The sequence below is a fragment of the Cryptomeria japonica genome, chromosome 9, assembly GCF_030272615.1.
Source record: "Cryptomeria japonica chromosome 9, Sugi_1.0, whole genome shotgun sequence".
Lineage (NCBI taxonomy): Eukaryota > Viridiplantae > Streptophyta > Pinopsida > Cupressales > Cupressaceae > Cryptomeria > Cryptomeria japonica.
Genome location: NC_081413.1, coordinates 417,981,009 through 418,006,409, shown reverse-complemented (window position 1 = coordinate 418,006,409; position 25,401 = coordinate 417,981,009). Strand labels below are relative to the sequence as shown.

The 25,401-nt window shown below is 38.0% G+C and overlaps 1 pseudogene; it reads left to right on the top strand.

Moving 5' to 3' along the window:
- Window positions 1-25,401, top strand: part of LOC131074178 (uncharacterized) — a 145,204-nt pseudogene that overhangs the window by 51,714 nt on the left and 68,089 nt on the right.

The following is a 25,401-nucleotide window of genomic DNA, read 5'->3' as shown; positions in this document are numbered from 1 at the left end:
CTAAATTCTAGTTTTGTTTGATTTCCTACCCTTTTCATCCAATCCATCTTCAAAATTTGATCAAATTTGCTTTGCTCTCGCCACACCCAAGTCTTTTTGTCATCCTCTTGGCTCCAAAATCTTCATTTTCAATGCCTTAGGCCAAAATTGAGGGCCAAATGAGGATTTCGCTCTGGACCCTTTAGAAGGGTTAGGAGCGAAATCCTAGTTTTAGGATAGTCTTTCACCTCTTTTCCCCTTTTATGTCTTGGACACACTTTGTTAGGCTTCCTTCCATCATGATCATGCAAATTTGCTTCTTCAAGTCGACATATAACTCAAGGTTTTTTGAAAAATAGCGTTTTACATGAATTTCGCTCTGGACCCTTTGGAAGGGTCAAGAGCGAAATTCACCCTTAGGCCATGATCCTGACTTCATTTTTCTCATTTCCTCATTCAAACAAGTGCTTTTACCTTCCTTCAAGCCTAGGAATGGGCCAGCTGAAAGTTTGGGTCAAGATGGAGTGTCTTGTGGAGGAATTCGCTCTGGACCCTTTGGAAGAGTCAGGAGCGAAATCCTAGTCTTGGCATGATTTTCTCTAAGATTGAGGTGTATTTTGTACACGACCAAACACAGAATAAAATACCTAAAGGTACCTTATCCTCTCTTGAATAAAGTCTCCGAATGCTGAAGATGTCACGAAAAGGATCAATCGGGATGACTTCAAGGTTCTTTTTTGTAGGATCTCTACGTGTGGATAAGCTCTCTGTGGTATGATGTGATTTGCTGGGATCACAGGAGGACTTACACTTGACGACCTAAACGTCTGATTTGCTGGAATCACAAGATTTTACTGGCTTAGATTTGAAAAAAAAGGAAAAAGGACGAGGTCGAGGAAAGGATCTAATTCTAACACTAGGAATGTAGGAGCAATGAATGATCTTTTGATGAAATTCTAACTAAGTCTTGTTTTGACATCCCAGGACCATCTCCACAAGGTTAGTGTGATCTTCGGTGGAAAGCTTTATGATGTTCAGATCATCACTACAGGCATAGACACCATCAAGCTGATGCATATCAATGAAGAAGCGACAATTGAAGTTAAGATTAAGTTGAATGATTCCAGTTGACTACACAAGGCAAGTCCGCAATCAACAAACTGCTAGTAGTATGGATATACGAATTTCACCATCAATCAAACACATTTCTTCCACTCATCTAATAACATGAAATCAAATATGAGAAGTATAGAGACCATGCAAATTGTTGAATCGACCCATAAATTTCACCATTTCTTCAATGAAGTTTTACAAGTCTTTTACAACAACATCTTGGCAACAATCTTTGCCTTCTCGTTCTATTCTACTCTAATTGCTATTCTATCAACTGACTATCCACTATTAGCTAACTATTGACTAACTATTTTCTATTGACTCCCTATATTAGCCTTTACAAATGAAGAGCCGGGGCTTATATAGTGCCCTTAATACAATTCAATGGCTAAGATCAATTTGAGATCAATGGCCAAGATTCTACAATGAAAACCCTAATTAGGGTTTGTTACAAGAAACTCAATTTTGACCAATGAAATAATTGTATTAATTGGACACATGTCTTCTCTGGAAAATTCGACCAATAGATAGCTAGGGTAGGTACATCGAAGTTTGTGCCATCTCCCACGAGTTAGGTACATTGAATCTGGACACGCTGAGGTGGACCAATCCGACTGGAGGATCGATGACTAGGATGCCACCTCGTCTAACACTTGCAACTTGGTAGATATCCAATTCGATGATGCTGAGAAGCTAGCTTTAATTAATTCATCTGAAACCATCTGCTTCTTCAACGAACCCTTGCTTTGACTTCTTTTGTCTTTGATGTGCAGGATGATGATGTACCTCGCCTTGGAATGCCGGATTGGAGGAGCTTATTCTTGATGATGCTTGACCGAAGAAGGCCGTCCTTGTCGATGCTAGACAGGAGGAGGTCGTCCTTATCCTGACTTGATTTTCTTTGATGAGAGTCTGCCAAGTAATAGATCTTCCAACTCCGGGCCGCCATTTTGATGCCTACACAAAAATTCCAAAATTAGTCTTTGAGCATTATATCTTAAAGTGTAGAAATTAAGACTTCTCCAAAGGGGAGATTCAAGATATTAATTAGGAAACTTAATGATAAATCTAGAGTTATCATTTCCTAATTAACTAACCAACACTTAGACTTTTCTAAAAAAGGTGCCCAAAAATCAAGTCTCAAACAAGGATATTAGGATAATTTCGCCATACCTCCTCTTGAGTACTAAACTCTAAGAACATAAAAATGATGCAAGAAAAATGGATTTCGCTAGGCAAGGTTCAAATCATAGCCCTCTCTTGGATGAATTGCGCCTTCTCTAGCTTCAAAAGAATAAATTCCACCCTCCTTAGTCTCCACACTTAGCAAAATTTCACCTTCAATCCTCTAGATTTCGCTCCTCAAATTGCTCCTCAATTTCGCACTTAAGAAGGGATGAATAAATGATTTGAACTTGAAACAATGCCCCCCTATTATATAGAGCGCTCACCTTCCTTCCATGAGGCCGACCTAGTTTTTTTTAATAATAAAATAAGATAATAATCCATTAAAAAGGAGGCCGACTTGCTTGCAAAAGCCAATAAATGTGTTTGAGCGCTCAATTTGTATTTTTTAATTTTTTAAATTAATTTTAAATGCCTCCAAGATGCTCGTTTTGATTATTTTAAGATCAAAAATTAATTTTAAAAATGCTTCTAATTTAATGCGAATTTGATTTAATGTTTCCAAATGCTTCGAAGTTAGCAATTTTGAGGAGTATTAACGCTTGACTAAGGTATTAATGAAGAATATACATAACTTCGCCCTGGACCCTTAGCAAGGGTCAGGAGCGATTTTTAAAATTAAGCCTTGAATACCTTATTTTTACACGTCCAAAACTTCATCTAGGCATCTTAAATGGCATCTTTTACTGGAGTTTGGGCTTGATTTCACTCGAACTTTGGAAGAAAATTGCATTTAGGATTTTTTCGCCCTGGACCCTCAGCAAGGGTCAGGAACGATTTTCCAAATCTAGACTCAATCCATCATCATTCTTTGTTGAAACTTTCACTCATCAGTAGGCAATGTTATTCCTTATCCATCCCATCCAAATTTGCCTTGTTTTTGCAAGGTAAAATAAGAGTTTTTCAAAATTTCGCCCTGGGCCCTCAGCAAGGGTCAGGAGCGATTTTCCTCCCTGGCTTAGAATCATCAAGTTTTGGAAGCAAATCTTCATTCATCATGTTTTCGAAGGCCATTTCTACCTTGGTATAACCTTGTCTTAGCACAAACTGGAAAGGAACATGTTGGTTTTATGATTTTCGCCCTGGACCCTCAGCAAGGGTCAGGAGCGAATTTTGCTTATCTAGCTTGTTTGCTTCTTGTTCGCCATCCAAATTATCTTCAAAGGGTAAAACATGCCTTTTCACATCCATTCCAATCATAGAACATCATTTTGACTTTGCAAAAAAAAGGTGTTTTTGAGAATTTTGCCCTGGGCCTTCAGAGAGGGTTAGGAGCAATTTTTGCCATTTAGACCAAAATGTTTCACTTTTTTGCCTTGAAACCCCTTTGACATTTCAATACTAAGCAAAAACATCCCCCATAAAATTTTCGCTCTGGACCCTTAGCAAGGGTCAGGAGCGAATTTTGTGTTTTCAACAAAATCCTTCACTTTTTCAAATTGACACTTTCTTAGGTGGGTAAAGGGAGATGTCCTTGTTTCATCTATGTCCAAAACTTGACTTTTTTCCATGCAAGATGAGAGCTATTCAAAATTTCGCCCTGGGCCCTCAGCAAGGGTCAGGAGCGAATTTACCTTTGTTGCCCAAAATTCACCATTTTTCAAGCGTCCAAACGTTTGAATGATGTTCAACCTTCCTTCCAGGAGACCCTGCACATAAAAATTTAGCCAAAATTAGTGACAAATAGGCTCAAATAGGATTTTCGCTCTGGACCCTCAGCAAGGGTCAGGATCGAAATTCACAATCTAGGCTAAACTGCTCAATCTTCAAGTTTCAAATCACGTCATAGGGCAAGGTAAGATCGTTTTCAAGGCCAAGAACAAGGTTTCAAGCTCAAACAAGGTGGCAAATGAAGTTTATAATGAATTTCGCTCTGGACCCTCAGCAAGGGTCAGGGGCGAAAGTCCTAATCTTGGCCAAAATCCATCATTTTTTCAAGGTTTTCAAACATTTCCAACTTTCCCTTCAAAATGCCTTGCAAGTCAAAATTTGGTCAAATAAGGCAAGAAACGAGTCCTAGATTGATTTTCGCCCTAGACCCTCTCCAAGGGTTAGGGGCGAGATTCGCTTTGGACCTCCTGAGAGGGTCAGGAGCGAAATTCGCTTTGGACCCTCAGGAAGGGTCAGGAGCGAAATTTGACTTTTTGAACTCTCCGTCAAGATAATTTTATGGAATATAACATTTAAGTATAAGAAAGAAGCTTATACTTTAAGTTATATTCCATATATACTTTTAGGATGTTTGAGAGTGGTTTCAGACCTCCAGGAGCTATATTGCAAAATCTAGTTTTTGGAGGATTTTTAGTTTCCAGACTTAGTCAAATTCAGGATCAGGACATTCTAGACTTAGCCAAATTTCAGGGTCAGGACATTCCAGACTTAGCCAAATTTCAGGATCAGGACATTCCAGACTTAGCCAAATTTCAGGACATTCCAGACTTCATCACTCACCAACTTGACCTAACTCAAGCAGAACCTGCTATCCAGGTGATCCCCTTGGCGACACTCAAAATGCAAAGGCTAACAGACAAAACCCTAAAAGACCTAGAAAACAAACCCTAGAAAGCAAAAAGCAGGGGTCCCCATTTGCAATGGGGCGATGTGTGAAATGGTCACAACAGGTTCAAGGCAAACAACATATGACTTCCCGAAGCCCAGGTTAAATTTAGCTCTGAAAGAAACCTAGGATGAGATCTCCGAAGGAAACCTTAATCTACCCAGCCCAGGCGACCACTAACTCACTCAATACACCTAGCAAGCAGAGAAAAACCTAGCTAAGAGAAAGCAAAACCAATGAAAAAAGAGGGGGTCTCCATCTTGATGGGGCGATGTGTGAAAAGGTCACAACAGGTGTGTGTGTTTATAACACAACAAACCCTAAACACTTGAGTCAAGCGGAGAAGAAATGAACTCATTTACATTGACCTCTACTAGTGCCTGTCATGACACTCATTAGTTGTTTTGAGTTGTCAAGGAGGTGCAACATGTAGATAAAATTTAGAGGGTATGATTTTTGAAAACGCCAAGTCCTATTTACACTATTGGCTATTCACGCAGTGGGGATCATTGCTTTTTAAGATAGGGAGATGATTGAGGAAAAATATGTGTGATTTATATCTCGACACTAGGCTGAGCACTTTTTTTGGATTTAGAGCTTTGCATTAACTCCTTTTGAAATTCATATTGTATTTTTTCTACCATTATAACAACTCCAATTTGTTCAATGTTGTGTTACATGGGGATTTATTCCCACCCTTGAAACCCTTGGCCTTGTCCCTTGAGTCGTATCGAGGACAACGAGATATTAGGGGATGTCACCCTGCAATCACCCGTATTTCAAAAATTCTTGAAACATCAAGAAATGTTTCCTTTTTTTTGAAAATGGCAAGAAAAGGAAAGGGGAGGCTTGGCCATCTCTGGGATGATTGAGGGACATTAGGAAATGCATCCCCATTTTTTAAAATGATAGGAAAATTGAAGGTGACACCTGGTCGTGCTTTGGACAAACAAGCATCCCCTCCAGCATCCATAGGCAGCCAACGGTTGGAAATTAAAAAAACTGTTAATTTAATGACATCCTGTTGATGTGTATTTTGTACACAGCCTAACACAGAATAAAATACCTAAGGGTATCTTATCCTCTCTTGAGAAAAAGTCTCTAACTGCTGAAGATTCGCATAAAGGATCAGTTAGGATGACTCCAAGGTTCCTTTTAGTAGGGTCTCTACATGTGGATAAGCTCGCCGTGGTGTGATGTGATTTGCTGGAATCACAAGGGGACTTACATTTGGTGATTGAATTTCCGATCTACTTTGCTAGAACACAGGCCCTTACTGGCTTAGACTTGAAAAAATGGGAAAAAGGATGAGGGTGAAGAGAAGATCTAATCCTAATACTAAGAATGTAGGAGCAATGATTTGATTTTTGATGAAACTCTAACTAGGTCTTGTTTCGACATCAATGGAACATCTACACAAGGCTAGTGCGATCTTCTAAGGGAAGCTTTATGATGTTCAAATCATCACCACAGGCATAGACACCATCAAGTTGATGCATATCAATGAAGAAGTGACAAATTGAAATTGAGCTTAGGCTGAATGATTCCAGTTGACTACGCAAGGCAAGTCTGCAATCAACAAACTGCTAGTAGTATGGATATACGAATTCCACCATCAATCAATCACATTTCCTCCATTCATCTAATCATCTACCATCTAAGATTGAAGACTCAACAAGAAACCATGCAAATTGCAAGAAACGACACACTTCACCATTACTTCAATGAAAATGGAGTTTGTTTACAATCAATGGCAACAATTTCTTGCCTTGTCTTCCTATTCTACTCTAATTACTATTCTATCAACTATATTCTAACTCTCTCTCTAATTATTTCTAATTAGCCTTTACAAATGAAATGCCTGGGCTTATATAGTGCCCACAATACAATTTGATGGCTTAGATCAATTCAAGATCAATGGCCAAGATTCAACAATGAAAACCCTAATTAGGGTTTGTTACAACCATTACATAACATTTAATGCTTGACCAATGATAAAATTGTATTGCTTGGACACATGTCCCCTCTAGAAAAATCGACCAATGGATAGCCGGGGTAGGTACATCGGAGTTTGTGCCACCTTGAATGAGTTAAGTACATTGAATCTGGACATGCTGAGGTGGACCACACTGACTGGAGGAGTGATGACTAGGATGCCACCTCATCTGACACTTGTAGCTTGCTAGATATTCAATTTGATGTCGTTGAGAGGCTATCTTTAATTAACTCTTGTCCTAACTCCTTGTGTCCTTGATGTGTAGGATGATGATGTACCTCACCTTGGAACGCTGGATTGAAAGAGGTCGCCCATGTCCTGGCGAAGACCGTCCTTGATCCGGCTTGATTTTCCTTGAAGAGATCTCCATTTGATGCCTACACAACATTTCAAAATTAGTAACATGATTTTGCAATACATAACATAAATTAGAGAGCAAATTTTAGGAAACTTAATGATAAGTCCTTTATTAATCATTTCCTAAAAACGACTGAGCTAAAGGAAAACAAATTTTCAAAATTCAAAATTAAGGCAATGATGATCAAAATTCGAAATTAAAACAAGAGATCTTGCCATACCTTACTTGAGAGCTTAACTCTAAAAAAAAAAGGAATTCGCCTAGGCAAAATTTGAAATAAGATGGTCTTCAACGTGATCTCCCTTCAAAATAGCAATTTCGCCACCTTTCAAGTTTTTGACGTGATCTTCAAGCCTTTGACAAGTTCGCACCAATAGAATTTTCAAGTGCGCACCCCTTTTGAATATAATTCGCACCTCTTTGTCTTCCTTAAATCGCACTTGAGATGATAAAATAACAATGTGAAAATAATGATCTTCACCACGCTCCTTTATAAGTGCTTACCTCTCATCATTATTTAGGCCGACTTTTGTAAAAATAAATTATAAACGATTTTTTAATAAATAAGAAAGGCCGACCTTCATAAAACAATAAAATACCAAGCGCTCTATAATAATCAATTAATTTGCCATCGTTTTTAATTAATAAACTTCGATTTTTTTTACAAGGCAAAAATTAATTAATATTTAAATGCAATATTTAAATGCTATTTTTAATTAAATTTTCAATCTTATCGAATTTTCTAGCATTTAAATAAATTCAAAAATGTGTTTGAGCGCCAAAATATTTTGAAGATGGAAAGATACGTACCTCATCGCCCTGGTCCCTTGGAGAGGGACAGGAGCGATCCATCAATTTTTACTTGAAATTCTCCGTCCTTGATATCAACTTCTCCTTTATTACCTTTCAAACAACGCTTTGAACCCTTTGCAAGTTTGTTTTGTCATGATCTCCGAAGGAAAATGAGTGCTTTGGCAAATATCGCCCTGGTCCCTTCCTGAGGGACAGGAGCGATCCTAGTGTCCTGGCTCAAATTTGCAAACTTTTGATCTTCGTTCTTCGTTCATTGCCTTCCAAAGGACGTCCTTGACCTTTTACCACCTTGCAAAACCTTGACTTGGCATGAATTTTACATGAATTGGCAAATATAATAGATATCGCTCTGGTCCCTTCCTGAGGGACAGGAGCGAATTTCAAGGTTTTGAGTTTGTCCTTGCTTCGACCAATTTGCCATCACTTTCATCGTGTAGAATGAAGTCCTTTTGAACACCTTGGACGCTTGAAACTTTTGAAATCTATGCCTTTATGGAAATATCGCTCTGGTCCCTTCCTAAGGGACAGGAGCGAATTAGGTGTCTTGATGCAAATCTTTCACTTTGGTGATCTTCGTAACTTTGTGCTTGATTGAGACACCTTAAAACATCTTTGCCACCTTGTACTTTGCCTTGAAGTGTCTTGAATTTGGAGGAAAAGGCAACATAACTAAGATATCGCCCTGGTCCCTTGGAGAGGGATAGGAGCGAATTTGTACTTGTAGTCTCCATCACACTTCACCAGCTTCCAAATTTATCTTCAACGGTCTCGTAATGTCCCCTTTCATTCATCCATGCCTTGGAATTCATTGTAACTTGGCAAGAAATTTGTCTAAGACAAAAATCGCTCTGGTCCCTGCCTGAGGGACAGGAGCGAACTTGGGCATTTGGGTCCCTTGTTGACGTTTGATAATCTTCAATTTGTCTTCAATGGGTTCAATTCATCTCCTTTCTTACCTTCAAACATAAAACTTGCTCGATCTTTGCCCAGATCGCACCTTATGAAGAATTTCGCTCTGGTCCTTCAGTGAGGGACAGGAGCGAATTTGACCCTCTAGGTAAAAACTTCATCATTTCATTGTTTTTGATCAAGTCTGGATGCTCTATCATGCTCATTTCGTCCTTCACCATGCCTTTGATGTCTCAATTCGTCCAAACACGGTCAGGAATGGCTCAAATAAGTATTTTCGCTCTGGTCCCTTGGTGAGGGACAGGAGCGCTTCGCCTTGGTCCTCCTGGGAGGGACAGGAGCGAAATTCGCTCTGGATCCTTAGTGAAGGACAGGAGCGAAATTTGACTTTTCGAACTCTCTATCAGGCCAATTTTAATGGAATATAACATTTCCTTCTATGTTTCTTCTTTCTTATACTTTAAGTTATATTCCATATATACTTTCAGGATGTTTGAGAGTGGTTTCAGACCTCCAGGAGTTATATTGCAAAATCTAGTTTTTGGAGGTTTTTTCAGTTTCCAGACTTAGTCAAATTTCAGGATCAGGACATTCCAGACTTAGCCAAATTTCAAGGTCAGGACTTCAGACTTAGCCAAATTTCAAGACATTCTAGACTTAACCACATTTCAGGATCAAGACATCACTCAAGCCGGACTTGCTATCCTATTGATCCCTTGGGCGACATTCAAAATGCAAAGGCTAACTAACAAAACCCTAAAAGACCAAAAAACAAACCCAAAAAAGCAAAAAACATGGGTCCCCATTTGCAATGGGGCGATGTGTGAAAACGTCACAACACATCCCTCGACTATCGTGGGGATGGCCAAACATGCTCTGCGATGTCCATAGGTAGTCAGAGGCTTGAAATAAAAAACAATTTCTCCCATGCCCCTTATACACCCTAAAGTTTTGCCAAAACAAAAAGCACTCCATCTTTTTGTTGACTAGCCATTGGACCATTCAAGTTGGATGTTGTAGGGACAAGAAAGGGGGTTTGAGAGGTGATATTGTACGCCTCCCCAATATTTTTTGCCACATTTTGCAAAAGCTTTAAGCCTGAATCAAAATAACAATAACAAATTTGAAGCCACAATAGTTTTAACTGTCAAGGTATGCCATTCTTTTTTAGTTTTAAAATTTTTTTAGGTTACTAGAAAGTTTGTAAGTTGTAGTAGTTTTTCTTTTAAACATATAAAAAATATTTTGGTTTCAGAATTTCAGTTTGCTATCACAAAAAAACACCACAAAACGAGCACCAACAGCAGTGTTAGTGATGACAATATGAATGAGGGCAGGGAAGAAAATGAAGTTCAAGTATACAGAATATCAATAGACTCTTCTTCTCAATCTGAAAATCCATACACAAGGCCCTTTCAACCCCAAAAAACCATTGCTTTAATTTCTCATCAATTTAACTGTCAACAAGGGTAAAAATACAGGGGCAGCAAACATTGGCCATATTTGCAAAACTGATTATTGTGGGAGCTTTACTAGAGTTCGAACCCTTCTATTGGGTGAGTGTGGACATGGGGTTAGAGTTTGTGAAGATATAACGTTGGAACAACAGGTTGAAATGGCAAAGTTGGTTCGAGTGAGTGAGAACAAAATTATTGGTGCTACTCAATAAGAAACGGGTATCTATCAATCAGCATGACTATTCTAATTTATCAGTTGGAGAAAGTTGTGGTAGAGGGAAGAGAAAGGCAAATTTTGCTGTAGGTGAAAAAAATACAGTGGTAGGCTTAACAAATATGATAAAACATGAGCAAGCTGATGATTCAATGACCAACTTTTTTTATTACCATGCTATTCCATTGCATTTGGCAAGGTCACCTTATTTCAAAGCTATGTTGAGAGATGCAACAACATTTGGGCCCTCTTATACTCCCTTGGAGAACATAGATTGCATACCTCCCTCCTTGGCAAACAATATTCAAGTTGAAAATGTTGATGGAGGAGATGAGAAAAACATGGATTAGGACTGGCTGTTTCATTGTCATGGATGGGTGGACTGATATTCGACATCGGCCACTCATTAATATTGTTGTTACATGCCCTCCTGGTTCATACTTTTTTAGAGATGATGATTGTTCTAGGAAACGTAAGGATGCTGATTACCACTGTTCATTTTGAAGGAGGCCATAGAGGAGGTTGGGTCTTCTAATGTTGTGCTGGTTGTGACAGATTCAGTCGTGTTTGTAAGTTAGCTGGCTTGATGGTTGAGAGTGCTTACAAACATATTTTTGGATTCCATGACATCTACATGCTTTGAAATACATTGGCATAATAGATTGGGTGAAGGTAGTAGTGCTTGAAGCTAGAGAGATACAAATGTTTATATGTAACTGTTGTCATTTTATGACACCCTTGGTCCATTAATGAGAACCAATCAGAGATACGATCCATGGACCAGTGCTGCCCCAGTTGATCAAAGAGAAAATAATGGAATCATGAAGTGTGAAGTGTTCTCTTGTCTAGAGGAAGTTTCTTCCCTTTGCTGCCTTTTCCCTTCCTTTGCCTTCCCTTTTCTTTTTCTCCAAAACTCCGGAACCCTGAGGTTCCGAAGTTCCTTCCTTAGTCTTCCCTTTCTTTTCTCTGGAACTCCAGAACCCCGAGGTTTCGAAGTTCCTCCCTTCCCCTTGCCCTTTTTCTTTTCTCGAAACTCTGAAACCCAGAGGTTCCAAAGTTCCTTTGCTAAGTCTCGCGTTTTCCTTGCCTCCTTCCCTGTTCCCCGGAACTCCAGAACCCCGAGGTTCCAAAGTCCCTTCTCTGTTCCTCGGAACTCTGGAACTCCGAAGTTCCGAAGTCCCTTCCTTGCTGCCCTTCTTTGTTCTCCGGAACTCTGGGACCCCGAGGTTCTGAGGTTCCTTTCCTAGCATCTCTTTCCTCTTCTCTGGAACTCTGGAACCCCAAGGTTCCGAAGTTCCTTCCCACTTCGGGAACCTGAGTTTCCGAAGTCCTCGGACTTCCTTTTTGCTTGCAACACTTCCAGATGGCGTGATCAACACTCAAAGCTTTAAATACTCCGACGAATTATGTGACTTGTGCACCTTCTTTTGTGGAGCCACAGGGGGGCATTTAATGATTTTGGCAGGATTTCCATCAAGAGAGGTACAGGGCCATGCTTGTTGTGGTAACTTATGTCATGTTTGCATGCTTTGACTTTGGAATGTCAGTCAATCCACCCTTCTCAGGGTTGCACTTTCAGGGTATGGCTAGGTTGCTTGCATGCACAGAAGTCAGGTGCATGCACTTCCCTGCACTCCCAGACTGACATTTCCCTAAACACACAGGGGTCAGGATCACTCTTGTAACCAATTTTCTATATAAAGGCTGTTAAGCCTCATTGTAAAGGGTTCTCTCCCTGCTGGCTTGAGCTATTCCATGTTCTTTCACTTCTCTTGTATTTTTCTACATTTTGCAACTGTAAGTTTGGCCATTCGCCTTCGAATGAATTGAAATTGCTATTCTTGTCTTTCTTCAACTTATGTATGCTGTGTATGTTTTCTTACCTTCATCATAGGTGTATGTTTTGTGGCTCTTCTCTCATATATGCTGTGTTAATTTATTTATGAGTGTGACTTGTGGGAAACCTTCTCCCCTCTTGACATTCAACGAATTCTAACCTCCATACATGCATTTGGGTCACTCATACAACTGAAGTTTGTGCATCTCCTGGGTATTTCAGTTGATTCTTTGTGTCATTTCAGGTAGGGAAAGAAACAATCTCTTCTTGGTGCATCACCTCCTTTTATTTTAAGCATTTCTCTCTTCCCTTGTCCTCTGCAAGTTGTTAGGATAGGCTTAGAAGTAAGTTTTGAAGTGTTGAGTTGGTTCAACACCTGCACCTGGATTGAGAAGGAAGCCGACCTTCTTCGGAGATTCAACCCCCTTGCGCAAGGTCCCACACTTTGGGGTTGTTTCCATGTTTCACAAGGTTGCTGAGTTGATAGCTCAGCAAGGGTGCAAGCTTTTGTGATAACGGTAACCATCATACTTCACTCGCACTATTCCGGTCTTATTCAAAGAAATAATTTTTCAAACGAGTTGAGAATAGATATGCTAGGTATTTTATTTTGCTAGAGAGGATGTTGGAGGTGCAAGATGCTATACAATCCATTGTGGTTTGTGGAGAGTGGAAAAAGTGGGCTCAATCAAAGATAGAAGAAGGGAAGGTTGTGAGAGAAAGTGCTTAATGACACTTGGTGGTCCAATATCAGGTAATTAAAATTGCTTGAGTTTGTACTTCTTTTTTTTTTACTTTTTATTTTAAAATTTTAATTTTCTTTATAATTAGTATTAATATCATAATTTTGAATTTAAAAAATTTAAATGCTGCTTGTAGATATATATGCTCTATCATATCACCTGTTGTGCGGGTAATTAAGTATGCAGATATAGACTCTCCTAGTCTTGGAGAGATTTATGAGACTTTTGATAGGTCCACTATTGCACAAAAAAATCCATTGGATTGTAGAAATTTCATGGGAAGGACACACCTGAGTTGAAACAACTTGCTATTTGTTTACTCTCATAGATTGCTAGTTCCTTTGTTGCAGAGAGGAATTGGTCCACATATGGCTTCATCCACTCCATGAAGAGAAACAAACTTACCTCAAAACGTGAAATTAGCAGAAAAACTAGTTGCAAATAGTGCCCTAAGACTTTAGGATCGACAAACTCTTGAGTACCAATAGACTCCAACAACACGTTGGGATGTCGATCTTGAAGATGTTAGGCAGATTGACGAGGAGGAAATGCAACCAGGAATGGTTGGGCTTCTATTGGATGATCTAGTTTGGATAGAGAGTGACAATGACAGCCTGAATGAGGCCTAGTCTTATAGATTGTTGTATTTTGAAGTTTGACACTTGGAGTTACTCTAACATTAATTTTAAAATTTGAACAACAAAATGTTTTAATATTGATGTTATGAATCTCATGATTAATTTTATTGCTCTTTATACTACTGTTATATTATTTTGGTGAAGTTTATACTGCTGTTATACTATTGCTGTCATGATTTATTTACATATTGATATTGTTGTTGTTAGTTATTGACACATCTGTGTGTGGGTGTGTGTATTTTGAAAAATTCATATATCACATACCCCTGCCATCCTGAAAAAAGTGGTCCTCAAATTGCTGTCCCCAAAGTGTGTCTCCTGCTGTTTCCCTGCCCATGTCCCTGAAATGCCTTGGAACATAGGTTCAATCTTCAGGATGTTGGAACATACTTTATCTTCTATAAAATGATCTTAATGCTGAACAATCAATCTTGGGGACTTGGCCCACTGGAGTACACAATTTTGGTTTCTAAGTCCTAATATACCTGGTGTATAATATGCTGTTCATGATGAGTAGAAGACATATATTTGTTATCTGCTATCCTTTTTGAAAGTGTAATGGCACTTAGGCATTTTCTTACTCATTTTGATTTAATGTTCAATATAGCTTGGAGGCCTGCTTAATTAGATAGATCTGTTTACTGATTAGTCTGTAATTGTCATCCCTGCAATCTTCTAGGTTTGGCATGGGTTAAAGATGATCATTGCCGTTTTCTTTCTTAATGTACTTCTGTCAAAGTGACAATTTTCTTAGCAAGCATGCTTCACACCGTGAGGAGAAACAATGAATCTGCTGTAATATTTAAGGAGACGCATACATGGAAATCAGGAAAACCTATGCTAGGTAATTAGATTGGATATATAGGCTACAATTAACTTGTAGTTTGTGGGAAGTTTTCCATGCTTGGAAAGTTTACTCGTTGCTTTGTTATTTTAAACATTTTCGTGTAGCTTTGTGGAAATATGGAAAGCCTTTCACAAAAATATGTGCAGAGACACATGGATTTACACTTGCAGAGTATATGAGGAATATTACATGAATAAAAATATCTTATGTTAGGAATGCGTTATCATAGGGCTATCTCCTTGAAACCACACATTAAGAACCTGGATCAACTTTGACAACATATTTTTCAAGTGATAAGGGCTTAGTGTGAATGCCAGTACCCAGCTTCATAATATACATATGATAATACATGTGAGCAATTTTGTGTTGGGAGGATTCATGAGTAATGAACGTTCTTATTAAAATTATTTTCATATTCTTCTTCCTAAATTGCGTACATATAAATTTGTTCAAGTCATAAAAAATAGTTTAGAATTCATGAGTAATGAATGTTCTTATTAAAATTGTTTAAATGAAATTTGTTCAAGTTATATATTATAAACTATACATAGTTGAAAACATGTTTAAAATTGCTATTGCTGGCTAAAGATAACCTACCTTGTTAACACATGCAAGTTCTAATTTTATATATAATTTCCTTTCTGTGACACTGGATGTATGGTCTTTGTAGAATCCATCTCAATTGGATGGATCTCGAGGCTTGATAACAATCCCCTCAAGTCCCACTGTTTGACATTGGAGTCGTTGATAGGGAAGGTATGTTCCAAAAAAATGCACTTCTCTGATTCCTGTTTTATGGTTGGTTTGCATCTTCCAGTCTTTTCGGATTGGAGCTACAGGGCTTCCAGTGATCAAGAAAATTCATTCCGTGCAAACAAAAAAAAGTTTTATTATAGAATTACTCCTTACAAACAAAAAATTTGTACTGCTTTGCTGGTGAGCAGGAATCTAGTGTCATCTTTCTGTTTTAAGTTATATGTATACAGAGTACAGTTTGTGGTATGTGCCTTTTCCAAACCTTGTGCTCTCTGTCTAAATGCAACCATATGAGATATGTGTTGAAAATAAAAATGGTAGAAAAATATCCTGTATATGATATATTCAAAGACATTATGCAACGCATTAGTGGAGATTAATTAATTTGAACATCATCTGGTGCTTTTTGGTTCCCATTTGTCAGCTCTGAATTTTATCACTTGTTTATACTTAAGTACTTTTTGAGTTCATATCTTAAATTCGATTTGCTGCTTTGGAATTTTCAGTACAGACAGATATTCTTAGTTGCTGGATAATTAAGTTATGCCCTACTTGAAGTGTGTATAAGATCATTTAGATTAATTATGACTTCTAAACCAGCATGTGTGTGTGTGTCTATACACACACACACATACATACATACATATGTGTGTGTGTGTATATACATACATATGTGTTTGTATATATTGAAAAATGGCAACTTAAAATAAAGCAGAATTTCTTATCCAGACAGCTAAAATATTTTACCAAAATAGAATTGTTCCAGGAGATTCAATTACACAGCTTTCCAACATCTGATATTAGAGATTTCAGATTACAAATGCACAACTTAATCACAAACTTAATCAAATAGAGATGTACCATCAGTCTTCAGAATTACAAAGGTAGCATTTGTGTTTCAGAAAAAAACACCATCAGACTTGTTACATAATTCCAGTTTTAATTCCATCCAGAAAAGACTATATAAGTAACAGAGGGTTGGGAGTAGCTCCTACATACAGTAACCTTGATGACTCCAGGGCCTGATTATCGATATTCTTATTCCTTTGCACTTACAGTCGCAAGCAATCCCTCAATAGTCGCACTATTAGTTTCCCTCTTGAATGATGAGCTTGCCGAGTCTGGGTGGTTCCTTGGTCTCAGGTTTGATTCTTTCTGAAAATACCAGATCGCGTCCTCTTGTTTTCAAGCTACGGTCTCCTCTATACAATGCGCTAGAGCTGGGCTTGCATGTCGAAGACACAGCAAGCCTGCAAACGCCTCTTTTGAACCTTTAGGTTGTGGTCCTTCTATATTGGTCCTGGGTCGGCATGTTCTCCTCTGCAGTCAGGTCTTCCTCCTTTGGCTGTGGTCTGCTTCTACTTCAAAACATTAATGCTGTTTAGATACAATCAGTGAAAATCAGAAGGCTCAGATAAACAAGACAAGGTCAGGGGCTATGTCCCAACCTGCTACACCCTGGGTTGTCGTCTAGAGCTGTAATCGTGCACCAAGGCTGAGTTTATTCATCCAAGCATGGAGCTCCCTGCAAAAAAGGCACACCTTATAAAGGTTTGTGTGCCACTGTAAGAAGGAGCCAACCTTAGGTCAGTACAAAAAAACATTAAATAAAGCGAAGTAGGAAATTTAAATTATAATTTCATTTATAATAAATAGCCTACAACATGTGGTTTGTGGTGAACATTTGGATCTCTTCAGCCTCAACATAGACTTGTTTGATCCTATTTATTTCCGTACCCAACTTCTGGACCATGAGGTTTTGTGAATGAACAACACAAGTTGTCCAAAATATATAAGGGAACCGTGTCTCAACTAGCATACTAGCCGCTTTGCAATTATTTGCATTGTTTGTTATAAATTGGACGACATTTTGAGGACCCACTTCGTTATAGAAAAATTCTAGCAATAAATTCTACATCCTTCCCCCGTCCCTCATAAACATTAACAACGACTTTAAGAAACATTGGCCCTTATGGTGCGCTACAGTCACATCAATTATGGCCTATTTTTTGCATCCTTCCATCCATAAAAATTAATAGACACACCTGTTTCTCTCCATGAGGCCTTAATGGGAGCTAATGGAGTTTCTATATGTTTGGCCTCCATTGACTATAAAGTGCCATGAATGTTCTCTTAACTTGTGCCTATGTACATCTTTGGAGCTTCATTTATTTTTCTTACCTTGTCTTCCCAATAGGGTGATCAAACAACAACACGAGAGTTATGGGGTTTGGGGGTTGGGGACACCTCATAACTAATACCATTGGGAGCAACTGTGAATTCATCCCTTAACGCATGCAAATAGGTTTAACTCCAAATCAACAATCTCAATAGTGAAGAGTGCTGGGGGTTAGGGTTTAGGGATACTTCATACTAGTACCACATCATAAGTATTTTGGCATAAATCCAATTTTGAAAAAGTATATAGAAGAAAAAGTTAGAAATTGGGGATTGTAGAGGCCAAGAAAAAGGTACCCGAGTAAGGGATGGCCAAAACTTTGGCTTTGAAAGGTAACTTAGTGTAAGAATTGAAGAGTTAGGGTTCAAAGGAAAAGCATGTTGGTGGAGAAAAGTGTGAAACCTTGACAAAGGCAAGGGGAAATGAAGGTTGGAGGAAATAGATGTCGGGAAGGAAAACTTTGAAACCTCAATAGGAAAGGGTAGTGAAGGTAGGGATTAGATGAAAGGTATTCTCATATGGGAAAGTTCAATATCTCGATAGGGACAAAGGAAAAGGTGGACTTGGAAGGAAAGGCATACTAGAAAGGGGAATTGCAAAACTCTGACATAAGAATAGTCCTTAGAAACATGAACATAAAATGTCCACACTTGGAACTTTTGAACTTTTGCGACTTTTAACATATTATAGGCACATGGGGGATGATGGAGAACAAAACATGCAAACTTTGACTAGGGAGACCAATTAGGAAACATCTCAAATTGGTTATCTATGGCAAGGAAAAATAAGGTCAAAATGCATAAGAAGGCTGCAAGTTCAAGCAAAAACAAACACAGTCAAATGGGGTGCCAACAAACTATTTGATAGAGAAATTATTTCCAAGAAGTTGAATTAGTGGGTGTCCTAGATGGAGGTTTATTTTAGCCATCATCATTGTATTTATTGTGAGCATATTTTGTTTGCCAAGCTCAAGTTAGTAGACCATGCTCTCCCATGGTATGAGAGTGTAATGTCCCCTTTCTAGGTGACTGGAGATGAGTAGGGGTTGACCTATCATTCGAGTTCCCGTAGGCCAACGATATGGTTAGGGGACTCATTTTGAGGGTCATGGAGCTTTGTAGGGGCTTTGTTAGCCGTTTTGGACCTTCAGATGATAACTCCTACATTTTAGGAAGGTCTCCTATTTTTTAGGGAGAATTGGCAGTTGATTGGATGACCACTCGAGGGAACAGGGAGTAGAGAAGGATCCCTTTGAGTAGTTATAGGTGTTTGGAGAGAGGTTTCTATGTTTTTAGGGGGAGTCCCTTCTTTGTAGGAGGAATTGTCAGTTGGCCTGCAGGACTCAGGCAACATCAATGATCACAGTGCTTCAGTCGGAATTCAGTTTTGAGTCCAGATTTGGATTTTATGAATAATTCGAGAAATATTTTGATATTTCCTAAGTTGGTTGGAATAAATTAATAATAACAATGTTACTTTATATTAATATAATAAAGTAACAAATTGGGGCCCCCTTGTGCCATGATATTAAGTTGTTTTTTAAAAACAACTTAATTTTTTTAATAAGGGAGCCTAAGGGGGTTGAGGGAAATATAAGGAAAAGAAAAAAATTATTAAAAAAAAATGCAAGGCAACCCTAAAAAACGAATTAGGGTTTGAGGCCAATAAAGCAACATGCTGGAGGCCATTTTGGGCATCTTGGAGTCATTTTTTACAATCAGCTTTTGGAGATTGAGCTCTGCAACTCAATTTAGTAGCTTTGCAACTTTGAGGAACGAAAACTTCTTAGAGGCAAGTGAGTTTGGATGCAACCCCAACTCACATAACTAAAGAATTCGTCTAGAATTCTTGTTTGTGCATCAGAATCAGATCTACAACAGTATTATCAGACCGATGACAGCAGATTGATCAGATTTTAGAGGCCATTGAAGGCTGTCACATCCATTTCGAACTTCCATGTGGCTTCCTAGGGCAGGTATACACTTTGGAGGCACCTGGGGTGCCAAATAAATTATCCAGCAGCAAATAAGGTATGAAATTTGTTAGAAATTCATTGTCAGCCATAGTAAACAGTAAATAAATCTTTCCTTCAGGTTTATTATGGCATATGTGATGATTATCAGCATTTCAGTGTGGAAAATGGGTCAAATTCAGTGATCTTGCCTGGAAGCCTGAAAAGAACTGTAGCAGAACTATTTATTTTTCCCATAATTGTTTTTGATAATTATAGTAGATTCAAATAAACCTCATTGGAGGTATTGGCACCATTGGGAGATTCCTGTATTGCTGCATTAACCAGTTCTATCTATAAAAAGAACCTTTCCTGGCTAGCGTTGGACTGCAGGCATGCTATGCACTATTCTGATTGCAATAGATTATTCAAATTTGGTATTGGTGTTTTTCTGTTATAGAAATCAGAATTCAGTATTTTATTTCAGTCATTGTTTATTGTATTCAATCTTCCAAATTGCTAAAATCCCTCAAAACATAAAAAATAAAAATAAAAAGCATCAAAACATCCTTCCATTCGCTGGTCAAAGATATATTTCAGACTTAAGGGAAGCAAAAATCCAGTTTGGGATATTTTAGAGAGATGTGTGTTATCCCTTGAATGTAGAAAAGTAGCTCTCGTTTTTAAATGGGAAAAATTGAAGAAACTCTTGAAAAAGCATTTATCTTGTTTGTTATGGAAAGATTGGAAACCATGTTATCTAATGATACCACACTCAACAACATCAAGGGTAGAGTGTACAAGAGTATACAAGTGAGTTCTAAAGATGTCAGTATAGCAGGGCAGAGATGTCATGGAGAAAGGTGCGTTGCTGAATTACAGAGGTGGGTTGTTTGTACACCTAAAAGTATCAGTTCTCATGGCTAAATCTTAAGGTATGGATAAGGCATGCACTCAGGTCCACTATGTGGAGCTGGATAAGAAGAAAGCATCTTTGTTTGAGAACAAAAACAAAGATAAGGGACAGCAGCAAGGAGATAAATATTATATGGAGAAGGACAAGGGAAAGTCAAAGAAGCTTACCACTATGACTATGTAGGAGAATGGAAAAGGGTATATGTAATCTCCCCATCCTATCAATCCAAAAGAGCTCAATTTTGCAAAGTCTCACAGAGAGGCAAAATTGCAGAGGTGCATCAAAAGATCTTACAGAGAGGATATAAGGGTCATTGAGGGGTATCTACATTTAGTATTGGACCACTCTTGGAGCAATAGTCTTATCGGCATAAATCTAGGTTGTATATATTCAAGTTAGGACTCAGGAATATTGGAGAGCAGCAGTTTTCATGATTGGCAGCGACTTTCTCAAGACGAGATAGTCAAGAAGTAATATGATTTGTATTATTAGAAAGCAGTGATAGTATAAAGAAAGAAGCAACGACTTTATTAAAGGAAAACAGCACAAGCCGACTCATTACAATATGTACATTTGACAAGTTAACAACAATTAGCATGAGAGCACACGGGTTGATCCAAGGCGAGAAACATTATTATGGATGAGCACAAGCTTCAAACTACTAGCGGACTATATGTGAAGAGATATTAACATTGCAGTATCGATAAGGGAGAAATGGATCAAATTGCTGCCCATGAGGAGGCTATACAGATCGAATGAACAAGCAATATCCTTCTCTATGATCGCTAACAAGAGAGTATTCTAGGTCGACCTCGGAACAAGAGACTATCTCCTATAATAGCGCTATCTATGGAGGGGAAGTCCGTTTTGCATTATTAACTAACTAATAACAAATTAATTAGAAGAAGCATGATGTAAAGATTGGAAGTTGAGATGCAACCTCTCACCACATATCCCATCACATCATACATTAAGGTGATCACCAGTCTTTCCAAAGAGGGGGTTTTACTTTGTTTATGGTATCTTATTTGATCTGTTGCTTCGAGCACTATGGACTTTGGAAAAAAGTCGCATAATTCAAGTCTACATCGAGCATGGCACTGATACATGACATTGGATTACATCGTATGCAGTGATTGAAGTCGCAAAATATATGTGTGGCGATATATTAAAGAAAACTTAGTGTTCGACTTCCTGGAAGGGATTCCTCTGTGGTTATGATGGCAACTCCATCTATCATGGTGCAGTGATCATTATTAAACGACTTAGTAACATAAGGTCGACTTCTATTAAGTTAACAGTGATTAAAGAATTAATCATAGGTAGCAATTATCGAGAATCGTAAGGCACAACCTTGTTAAGGAAAAAGCAACAATGTTATCGAGTTAATTATGATGTGGCTATAGGATGACTGAGTCTTTTACAAAGTTCACACCCTTCTTGAAGGGGGTATATTGAGATATAAATCATCATGTAGAGAGGAAGGAAAGAAGAGGGGATTATAGAGGGTTTGTCTTATTATTTAATTCCGTTTTACAATGCTCACATGAGCCAATAGATAGCCAAGTGAAAAGAGGGTAAGGTCCCATCCCATTGCAAAATATAGAAGCACATATGCACAAGGTTAAGTTTCAGATACAATGCCAAGAATTGCAGCAGGCATATAAAGATATAATCATACACAACGACATATTCAAATTGGAGTTTGTCTTCCATTTCACCACCATTGTTGTAGGCTTCTACAGTCAAATCTTAATTAGCCATCAATCTTCCTCATTGGAGGATTGCAGAAGATTATCCACATAAAGTCATTGGCCAATCAGAGAGAGTTATCAAGATAAGTTCTATCCTCTAAATTTTTCTTAAAATTTGAAGTTAAATATTATAATAAAGTGTATTCAATTTTATAAAATTATATTCATAAATACATCACAGTTCTCATCTTAAGTTGGAATTGTTGTCTCAGGACTAAATGCTGGCAAATCCTAAAAGGGGGATATTACAGTATATCAAATTGTCATTGCGCCCATTGTGGAAAGGAGGGGGACGTGGAAGAGAAATGCTAGGGGTTTCACCCGATTTCAAATGCTTAACCTAAATTTGAAATTGTCTTGGAGAAATACGATTAAGAAGAATGCCAACATTGTTGTGATGAACAAAGGAAAATAAAGTAAAGGAGACTCTAATTTAGATGACAATATCTTGTGTTATGTGGAAAGAGGCATGTGTAGTGGGTGAAAATAAAAGAGTGAAAAAAGAAGAGACAAAAAAGTAGGCAGAAAAGGATGCCATCACTTAATCTAGCTTTACCAAACTTCCAAGCAACATTTGAGATACAAATGCTAGTGATTATGCTACAGATACAATGCTATTGTAAGGAGATAGGCCTATTTGTTATCACTCAAAAATGTTAAGAGGGCTAGTGTTGAACTACAACACCTATTGTAAGAAATTGTATGCTCTTGTGTAGTGGAGAAGTATAATCATTGCCTTGTGGGAAAGGAGATCGTAGTACACATAGATCATAAGCCTTTGCACTACTTGCAAGCATAGAAAAAATTGCAGCAGTCTAGACATTACAAATGGATGAGATTTCTTGAGTAGTTCCTTCTTGTGGTCAATATAAGTGAGGTGTGACGAATAGGTGGCTCATATGTTTTCAAGACCCCTCATTTATCTACTAAAAGCATTTTGTGTTTGTTTGAGCTATTTCCTTGGGAAGTGTTTGTGGAAGGTTGTGATCATGATCCAAATTCCAACGAGGTATATCAGACCATACATAGTGGAGAACATTAAGGGTTTGAGCCGTATCACGACTACTACCTTAGGAAGGACTTTTATAAAAGTTTGGTAAACATTGCGTGCCCAAGGAGTGAAGAGTTTTTCTTATGCATGAAGCACACACATTGTGCATGGTTGGACACTTTGGTGTGGATAAGATTATAGGTAATCTCCTGCATTATGCCTTTTGGCCATGCCTACAAGCTGATGTTGAAAGTTTGTTTATAGTCGTAAGTTGTGTAGTGCGAGTAAGCCTGGCAATAGGAAGTTGGGGCTGTACCAACCATTCTTTGTACCTAAGATGTCTTGGGAAAGTATCTCCATGTATTTTGTTGGAGTTCTTCAAAGGATCAAGCATGGGAATTGGCTATATCTTTGTGATTTTGAATTCATTTCAGCAAAATGAGGGTGCTGATATTTAGAAAGACATCAATGGGGTGTTATGTTGAATCTATTCTTCAAACATGCATGGGTATGTATCCGATAGACTTTGTACATTTTAGGGCAAGTTCTGGTGCATTTTGTGGGAGGGAACGGACATGAAGCTTAAATGGTGTATTGCCTTCCATCCCTAAACGGATGGACAAACAAAAGTTGTGAATAGTACCTTGGTGCAACTATTATAGGGCTATACTCAGATGTATTCTAAGGTTTGGGATGAATATTTAGTGTGTAGTGTGTATTCAACTCATTCAATAGAACCATCCATTCTTCATTGAATTTTCTTTTGAGGCTTATTTGTTTTCGTGCCACCAAGGCCACTTGATATTTGTTTAGGAAAGTCAAGTAAAGGGCTGGAAAATATGGATATTGAGGTTGATAAATGATTTAGGAGTATTTGGGACACATTAACATGCAGGTGTTGTTTGATAACCTTTGTAGTTTTGTTAGGAGGTTGCCTATCCAACATAACACCCATGTGTGAAAAATAAGTAATAACTTGACATCAATGGTTAGTCTTTGGCAGTTGTAAGTGGTTGTGACGGTTAGAGTAGGATATAGAGTGACTTGATTTGAACAAATTCTTCAACTTCTAGCTTCTTTGTATATTAATGAACATAGCCATTCTTTGTAGCTAGACATTCTACAAAGGAATATCAATTCGTAGTTAGCATACATTTGTTCTCACAGATATTGTCTAAAACTAGCATAATACAACTTTGTTAAGTTCTAATTTGGTTTCCAATTGTCTTCTTTGTTTTCATTGTTCAATTTGCACTCCTCATATTTCTAACCTCTATCATGCACACAAATCATTCCCACACATAACCTAATTGAATCTATCTAATTGGGTTGTCCACTAGGTTCTTCCCAAGACCATAGATTAGTGGCATTAGAGAAATCGCTTCATATCATTTCCGAGTAGTGTTGTAGTGGTATCTGAAACTCTGTCTATTTGTATGTCCATTCATATGAGGTTTGTTCACAGGAAGTTTGGGCTCAAAACTTGTTTCTTCATCATACCTTTCCACACGTCTTCAAATGGGAGAGATGTTTTAGAAAATTATTTAGGATGCATTGCAAGACAATGGAAAGACTTGGAGGAATACTATGCATGTGAAAGAGCATATATTGTTGATAAATTCACTGTACTCTTCAAGAAGTTTGGAACCCTTCCAATTCGCAACAATCATTTGGTGACCACATGCCAGACAAGGTATGAGTCATTCTAGATATCCCAATGTTTGAAGGCAAAATAAATGCAGATACCCTAGTTAACTAGCTTAATTTAATGTATTCATACTACAATCTTTATCCTTTATTAACCAAGAAAAGATCACATTCGCTTTTTTGGAAGTTTTTCTCTCAATGAAGAAATGGTGGAAACTGGAATAATTGTTGTGCAACGTGAGCATGACTTAGACAAATTTGTAGACACATGGAATGGTTTTTGGTAACCCTCAGAGAGACTTTCTGTCCAATTGGAAATTTTGTTGACTGACGCATCAAGTTCTCTTAGTTGTGCCAAGGTTGAGATCAACCAGTGTAGGATTACATATATTTTTCATATTTTGGTGTCCAAATTGGGTATTCAGGATTCAGAGAAGAATCTTATTATGAAGTACAGGTCAAGTTTGATACCACTTATCCAATCAAAAATGGATTTTCTATAGATCTCTTTAGGCCAACTTCACTGTACTCTTCAAGAAGCATATATTGTTGATAAATTCA